Genomic DNA, 8,629 nt, shown 5'->3' on the forward strand with positions numbered 1-8,629 from the left:
TCCCTCTGCTCCCCCCCCTCCCTTCCCCTCAGCACTGTGCTCGTCCACTCATTTGTATATATTTTATTAACCTATTTATTTTGTTAATGAGATGTACATCCCCTTGATTCTATTTTTTGCTATTGCTTTTGTCTGTCTCCCCCGATTAGACTGTAAGCCGGTCAATGGGCAGGGACTGTCTCTATCAGTTGCCGATTTGTACATTCCAAGCACTTAGTACAGTGCTCTGCACATAGTAAGCGCTCAATAAATACTATTGAATGAATGAATTAATATCTATAATTCTATGTATTAATACTGATGCTATCAATGCCTGCCTACTTGTTTTGTTGATTGTCTCCCCTCTTCTAGGCTGTGTGCCTGTTATTGTGTAGGGATTGTCTCTGTTGCCAAATTGCACTTTCCAAGCACTTAGTACAGTGCTCTGCACTCAGTAAGCACTCAATAAATTCATTCATTCATTCAATAGTATTTATTGAGCGCTTACTATGTGGAGAGCACTGTACTAAGCGCTTGGAATGTACAATTCAGTAACAGATAGAGACAATCCCTGCCCATTGACGGGTTTACAGTCTAATCGGGGGATACAATCGGGGGATCGGGGGATGATCTAATACGATTGACTGAATGAATCCTGCCCCGTAGTCCCCGGCCTGCCCCTCAGCCTGGTCCTGCCTGGCTCCTCTTGCCCGGCAGGAGGAGGGAAGGAAAGCCGGGAGGTGCGAGGCAAGAGAGAAATGGGCGAGGTAGGGAAGGCGAGGCTGGAAAGGGGTAGACAGGGCCTCGAAGGACACCTGGGTTGGGGTTAAGGAGAGGAGGAGAGGCCACAGAGCTGCCAGGAGCTGGCAGGAGGCCCCGCTAAGCCCAGGTGACTGGAGGTGGAACTGGGGGAGCGGAGGAGTTGGAGAAAGGGGCTCCCCGGGGAGGAGGGGAAGAGCCTGAGCTGGTGGCCAACGTTGTGGGTCAGACTTCTCCTGGGACGTGGGCCCCTGGACACAGACCTTAGTTATCACAGAGGAAAAAACAAATCACAAGAGGGGGAGGCCTGTAGAAATGTGGGTGCCTCAAACCGCGGTCCTGGGAGTGGAAGACATCACTGTTACTGTTGTGTTGTACTGTCCCAAGTGCTTAGTACAGTGTCTTCAACAGTAAGTGCTTAAGTAAATGTGTTTAAATATGAAGTGGCAGAGGGAAGGAAGAGAGTGAGGAGGAAGAAAAGAGGGAAGGGGAAGAGATATGGGAGGAAGTTTGCCTCCTGCCTCACCTCACTACTTCCTGCTATAACTAGCCCTCACCCCTTCACTCCTCTAATGCCACCTTCTCATTGTATCTTGATCTCTTCTATCTCGCCTCCCACCCTCACCCAAATCCTGCTTTAGCCTGGGGAACACCCTCCCTCTTCATATCCGACAGATATTCTCCCTCTCCTTCAAATCACTTCTCCTCCAAGAGGCCTTTCCCTGACTCCCCCTTTCCTCTCCTCCTGCTCCTTTCGGCATTGCCCTGACTTGCTCCCTTTATTCATCACCCAGCCCCTCCCACCGGCCCACAGCACTTATGTACATAACGCTGTATTCATTTATTTCTGATCATGTCTGTCTCCTCTAGACTATAAGTTTGTCTGCTTATTGTTACACTGTCTTTCCCAAGTCTTAGTACAGTGCTCTGCACACAATAAGCACTCAATAAACACGCACCAAATGAATGAATAAAAGGAGGGAAGTGTGAGGGAATATTTTTTAAATATAAATATTATTAACCCTCCCTTGGAAGGTACAGCTCGAACACACCTACTTCAACACAGTTGCCCACAGAGACCCGCACTGTCACATCCAGAGCCCCCTTAATTGATTAAGATCCTTAAGCAGCCGAGAAGCAGCAGCATAGTGGAGAGAGCCCCGGCCTGGGAGTCGGAAGGTGAGGGTTCTAATCCCCCGGCTCTTGCCATTTGTCTTGCTGTGTGACCTGGGCAAGTCACTTCACTTCTCTGGGCCTCAGTTACCTTCAGCTGTAAATGGGGATTGGACTGTGAGCCCCACGTGGGTCAGGGACTGATGTCCAACACTCGATTTGCTTGTAACCATCCAGTGCTTAGTACAGTGCCTGGCATATAGTATGTACTTAATAATTACCATTATTTATTCATTATAATAAGTCACATACACAGTTCCCTGCCCTAGAGATCTTGAGCCTATATACTGTATTAGATGGGCCAAACGCAGTCCTTGGGAAAGAGCAGTTGATATTTAGTGATGCTAGGGCCCGGTCGCACGTGGAATAAATAAAAAGGGCTCAGAGTCCGAGCGTCTGTAAGTGAACTGCAGCTGGGGGCCTGGACACTCCAGTCCCTTTGCCAGCGCGTGCAATCAGGACTTTCTTTTCCCTGCTCTTGATTCTAGGGGAATCACTAGGGGGGCATTTGGATGGTTTCCCTCCTCTCGCAGGAAGATCTCTGTACTGCCATCAATCAAGATATTTATTAAGCATTTATTATGGGCAAAGCACTGTGCTAAGCGCTTGGGAGAGTACGGTACGACAGAATCAGGGGACCGTTCCCAGTTCTGAGTCACCCAAGGCAATGGGAAGGTGGGGTTAGCACTGATAAGGAAACTTCCCCCAAATCCCAAAAGCTTAGTTTTAGCCAGATAATTTTAGCATTCCCACTAGCTGATCCTATGTAGAGTCTACAATTAGGCAAAACCTCATCATTTTTACTTTGGGCACAGGGGCTGTGTCCAGTCCGATTTGGTTGTATCCACCCGAGCAACTTACTACAATGCCCGGCCTGGTACATAGTAAGCGCTTAACAAATACCGTAATAATTACGTCTCCCCATTTAAAACTGTGAGCACGTTCTAGGGCAGGGATTGTCTTATCTGTTGCTGAATTGTACATTCCAAGCGGCCTAGTACAGTGCTCTGCACATAGTAAGCGCTCAATAAATACCATTGAATGAATGATTATAATGAGCTAAACACCTAGATGCATATGTATATGGAAAAGAGTGCCACCACTTCCCTTTGTCTCGCTATAAACTCCGAGTATAAATGATGTTATTATACATTATTTATTATATTAATGTCTGCCTCCCTCCACTAGACTCTAAACTCTTTGTGGGCAGGGAGTTAGTGACTACCCACTCGGTTTAAATGGTAGTCCCCAAGTGCTCCTGAACACAGTAGGTGCTCAGTAAATACCACTGATATGAATGATGAGTATCTGAACGATTCTGCTCCTTGCTCCTGTTTCCAGCTCTCTGTAAAGCAAAGCACTATTAGAATAGCCCGACTTGGACTGGAGTTGAAATCTCAGTGTAAACATCAAATGGGCAGTTCTCTGCCATAACAGTAGAATGGCAGCCATTATTAATATAATGATAATAATAATTATTATGATATTTGTTAAGTACTTACTATGAGCCAGGTACTGTATGAAGTGCTGTGGTAGATACCGGGTAGGTGAGTTGGGCACAGTCCTTGTCCCCACATGGGGCTCACGGTCTAATCCCCATTTTATAAATGAAGTAATTGAGGTGCAGAAAAATCAAATGACTTGTCCAGAGTTCACACAGCAGACAAGAGGTGAGCAGGGATTAGAACCCAAGTCCTTCTGACTCCCAGGCTCTCTTCTAACACTAGGCCACGCTGCAGTTAAGATACTGGGCATGGCCGGTGCAGTCATCAAGATTGGTTCCAAAAAATAACTCAAAGATAAAAAGTCTCAATCATTGTCACAACAACACCTAACAGCACTTTATGAGTGAGACAAAAATGATGTTTCACTCACTTTTGAAGTTTACTTCACCCAGCAACCTTGGACACATTGTTCACTCCAAAAGGTTGACTCTTATCATATTAATGTTTACAGCAACTAGTGCTGTTTCTCTTTTCCCTAATTGTCTCATTTCTCACAACCTCGTCCCAACATAACAATTATGGTACCTCTTAAGCGCTTACTATTATACCAAACACTGTACTGAGTGCTGGGTAGATACAGATTAATCAGGGTTTACTTCAAAGATGAGGTCTTCAAAATATATTTAAAAAAACCAAAACTTCCAACATGCAAAGATATCATTGCTTAGTGGAATGATCAGGGGACTGGAACTAGGACACCCAGTTTCTAGTCCTGGCTCTGCCATTTGGCCTGCTGGTGACCTTGGGCAAGTCACTTAACTTTTTTGAAATGATATTTGTTAAGTGCTTACTATGGATCAAGCACTGTAGAAAGTGCTGGGCTTGAATCAAGCTAATCAGGTTGGACACAGTCCAGGTTTCAAACGGTGCTCACAGTCTGAATCCCCACTGTACAGATGAGGTAACTGAGGCATAGAGAAGTTAAATGACTTGCCCAAGGTCACACAGCAGACAAATCACAGAGCCAGGATTAGAACTCGGGTCCTTCTCACTCCCAGGCCCATGCTCAATACCGTAGGCCATGCTGCTTCTCTGTCCTTCAGTTTCCTAAACTGTAAAATGGGGATAAAATATCTTTTCTCCCTCCTTCTGAGCCCTGTTCAAGGCAGGAACTATGTCTGATTGGATTGGATCATCTTGTATTAACCCAGCACTTAGTACATAGTAAGGGCTTAGGAAATATAAATATTATTACCATTACTAACTACTGAGTAGGAGAGCCCCATGCAGGACAGGGACTATGCCCAATCTAATTAACTTGTATCTACTCCAGCCCTCAGAACAGTGTTTGTCACTGTTAAATATCATAAAAAAAATCACTGCAGCAGTCAGAGCCATGGAGAGTTGTAGAGCACTGGTACCTGATGGCCTAACCATGGCGATGTATAAGAATGCTTAAACACGTTCACAAGCTTTCCCTCAACTTATGGAACACTGAAGAGTTGATTCAGAGTCTCAAAGATGACACTATCAAAATGAAGGACAAAAGCTCAAATTTGCTAACAATGGAGGTATCTCATTATTCTCCAATGCTAGTCAGATCCTAACCAAGGAACTCCTGAATTGACGACTGAAGAATGCCACTGATAAAACAATTTGGGAATCACAATGTGGCTTTGGATCATAGTGGGACACGACACTGTCAGACACAGGAAATAGGACCAAGATTTCTATTTGATTTTTACAGACTTTACAAAATCCCTTGACACCATGGATAGACCTGGCCTCTGGAAATTATTTAGTACATCTACTTGTCCTGAAAATTACACTGAGATTCTGTCAGCGTGATTGGCCGCGTCAGAACTGGGGGCTCTTTTCTCCATCACCCCTATTGTACCATTATCAGTATTGATTGAGTACCCATGTGATGACGTGCACAGTAGCGTTTGTAAAGTACAAAAACGGACAAGTGACAAATGAAGTGGTACATTCCCTGCTTACCAGGAACTTATACTCTAAAAGGAGAGACAGACTGGAAAACATTTGCAAATAGAATAGTTAGACTAAATCATCGAATGAGCAATTGAATTTGAAATGGTTGAAGTGGGCTTGGGTCCTCTAGGGGATTCAAGATAAAAGATAAAGACTGAAAGAGATGGGATAAGGAAAGGGGAAGAACGGCAGATTTGGGGGAGGAGAGGAAGATGGGATGAACTGAGCTCTGAGTATAATGTTCTGCTCTCCCCCAACTGTCTTTTGGAAATGGAGTGAGGTCCCTCGAAACTGGGAGTCAGGATCCCTAGGCTGGAGACACCGAATTATTCTGGAAACCCAGAAATGTCACAATTTTTCTTCAGGATTGTCCATCTGCTAGAGATGATGGGCACAGGTGACTCTACTATTGGGGATTGCTGAGCACACAGTTGAACAAGTTGACAAAATGAGCAATTGTTATTAGTATTATTTTTATTATTACATTAATTATGCAGTTACAAAATACCTCTGGAAGATAAGGTTATTATTGTTACCTAATTATTTTTTTCCAGCGGGGGAAGAAAATAAGTTCATCTCAGAATAAAGGTGGATTTTGAAGAAAGAAATAATTAAAAATATTGAGACGACACACAGTCTGCATGAAGAGCTTGGGAAAAAAATGAAGTCTCTAATCAGGAATCTAATAAGGGTGATAGTGTCAATCACAGGCTCCAACTGATAATCAAAATCTGCTCCTGGACAATGGAATCCCTTGTCTCAGCCACCATTAATCAAGGCCTTGAATTAGGCAGCAATAGCCAGACCAAGGGCAGGGAACCTTCAAATTTACAGAGATTTATGTTGAGAAATGGCTTTTATAAGTACTGTGACTTTAGTTTTTTTTATCCTTGTTATTATTAAGGATTCACAGACTACCTTTTTCACAGAACTGCTTAGTTTCATGTCCACGAAGCACCGCATCTCCTCCAAGAGGCCTTCTCCGACTAAGCCCTCATTCCCCCTACTTCCTCTCTCTTCTGCACTTGGATCTGCACCCTTTATTCACTCCTCCCTCAGCCCCGCAACACTTATGTGCCTATCTGTAAATTTATTTTAATGTCTGTCTCCCCCTTTAAACTGTAAGCTCATTATGGGCAGGGAACATGTCTACCAACTCTTATATTGTATTCTCCCAAGTGCTTAGTACAGAGCTTTGCATACAGTAAGAGATCAAAAAGTACAATTGATGGATTGACCCATTTTGGGGCAGGCATCTGACCACATTTTGTGGGTTTCCTGTCTGTTTTTATCCTGAATTCCCCTCTACTCACCGTGTTCCACTGCTAGGTTCTTTCTTCACAGGACTGTCAAATCCTTGCTCTATGAGCATGGTGAAGTAGAAAAAAGAACATGGGCCCAGGAGTCAGAAGACCAGAATTCTAGCCCCACCTCTAATACCACCCTGCTGTGTGACCTTGCCCCACCTTCAGCCCCACAGAACTTATGTACAGACCTATAAATTATATATTATAAATCATGTATTTACATTTATATCTGTCTCCTCTTTCTAGACTAAGTTCATCGTGGCCGGGGAACTTGTCTACCAACTCTGTTGCTTTGTATTTTCCCAGAAGTTTAGTACCGATCTTTACAAACAGTTATCACTCAGTAATGACCATTGATGATGACTTCACTAGGCCTGTTTCCTCATCTGTAAAATGGGAGTAAAAGATCTGTTCTCCTACCTTTTAAACTGTGTAACCTCTGAGGGACACGGATTGTGTCTAACTGTATTATTTTGTTATCTACTATTCCAGCATTTGGCCAGGTGCTTTGGCACATAATAAGCACTTAATAAACACCATTTCCTAAATTTTTCCTCCTCAACTCTAGTCTTTTTTTCCCTTATGATAGCTCCTCATTCCTAATTGCTGACTCCTCCTATGGCTCTTGAGGGAACTGAGGCACAGAGGCTCTAAGGCTCTGAGGCACTGAGGCTCTAAGAGCCTGCACATGATACACGGAATACGAAGCAGCGTTACCTGGTGGAAAGAGCATGGATCTGGAAGTTAGGAGCACTGGGTTCTACTCCCAGTTCCACCATCTGCCTGCTGGGCATCCTTGGACAAGGTGGTAAAATGGGGATGAAATTCCTGTTGCCACTCCCCCTTAGACTGTGAGCCCCATGTTGGACAAGGTCTCCGCGTGGCTTATCTTGCTTCTACCCAGTGCTTCCCCCTCTCAGGGTCACACCTGGAGAGTTTCCAGTACTCTACCAGTCTCGACTATGGGAGGGAGAGTCAGGCCATTCCATGTCCATGTCCATTCCATTCCATTCGTAGCTCGGGCAGGGGTTACCGAGCGGAAGGCGACCTGCTACAAGTCAAAACTCACCTGTGCTGGGCAGCAGAGACACGGGAGAGAGTCGAGGACGGAGGCCTAAATTTACTGCATGGAAGGGGGCGATGGTCAACCACTTCCATATTTTTACCAAGAAAACTCTCTGGATACCCTATCAGAACCACCGCAGATGGAGGTAGGGTGTTTTGGGAGGGATGTGTTCATGGCGTCACTATGGGTCACAGATGACTTGACAGAATAAGACAAGACTAGTGCTTAGTACAGTGCTTGACATTTAACAGATAGAAAGGATTTCACTGATATTATTATTAATATTATTATGGAATACATTCTACTTTGAGAAACATCACCTTGGATCAGCTGTTTTCCTTGCCATCCCTAATTTCCGGGGCTTTGTTTCACTGGCTGGTCTCTGGAAGGAAAATAATAGAGAACTGGGGTGAGGGTGGAAGCCCAGTGTTTAAGAATGCAATTCTTAATACAATTTGCCTAGTGTGACCCACTGCTCATAACTTTTTTTTTATACCTAGAGCCCAGGAGTCAGAGGACCTGGGTTCTAATCCCTGCTCTAATCCTGGCTCTTGCTTGCTCTGTGACTTTGGGCAAGTCACTTAACTTGTCTGTGCCTCAGTTCCCTCAAGAGCAAAGTGGGGACTAAATATCTGCTCTCCTTCCTTAGTCTTGGAGCCCCATGTGGGACAGGGAACTGTGTCCAGACTGATTAACTTGAATCTACCGCAGCACTTATAAGTCCTTATAAGGCACATAGTAAGCAATGAACAAATATAATGATAATCATAATTATAATAACAATAGTAATAACTAACCTTACACTTCAGTACCATTATAGTCCCCTTCAAATCCACCGAACTGCATCCTTCCCCTCTTTCAAGGCTAACCTCAGCCAGGCATTCCCTAGCTACCCACCTTCATGGCAA

This window comes from Ornithorhynchus anatinus, chromosome 2 (genome assembly GCF_004115215.2).
Source record: "Ornithorhynchus anatinus isolate Pmale09 chromosome 2, mOrnAna1.pri.v4, whole genome shotgun sequence".
NCBI classification, from domain to species: Eukaryota; Metazoa; Chordata; class Mammalia; order Monotremata; family Ornithorhynchidae; genus Ornithorhynchus; species Ornithorhynchus anatinus.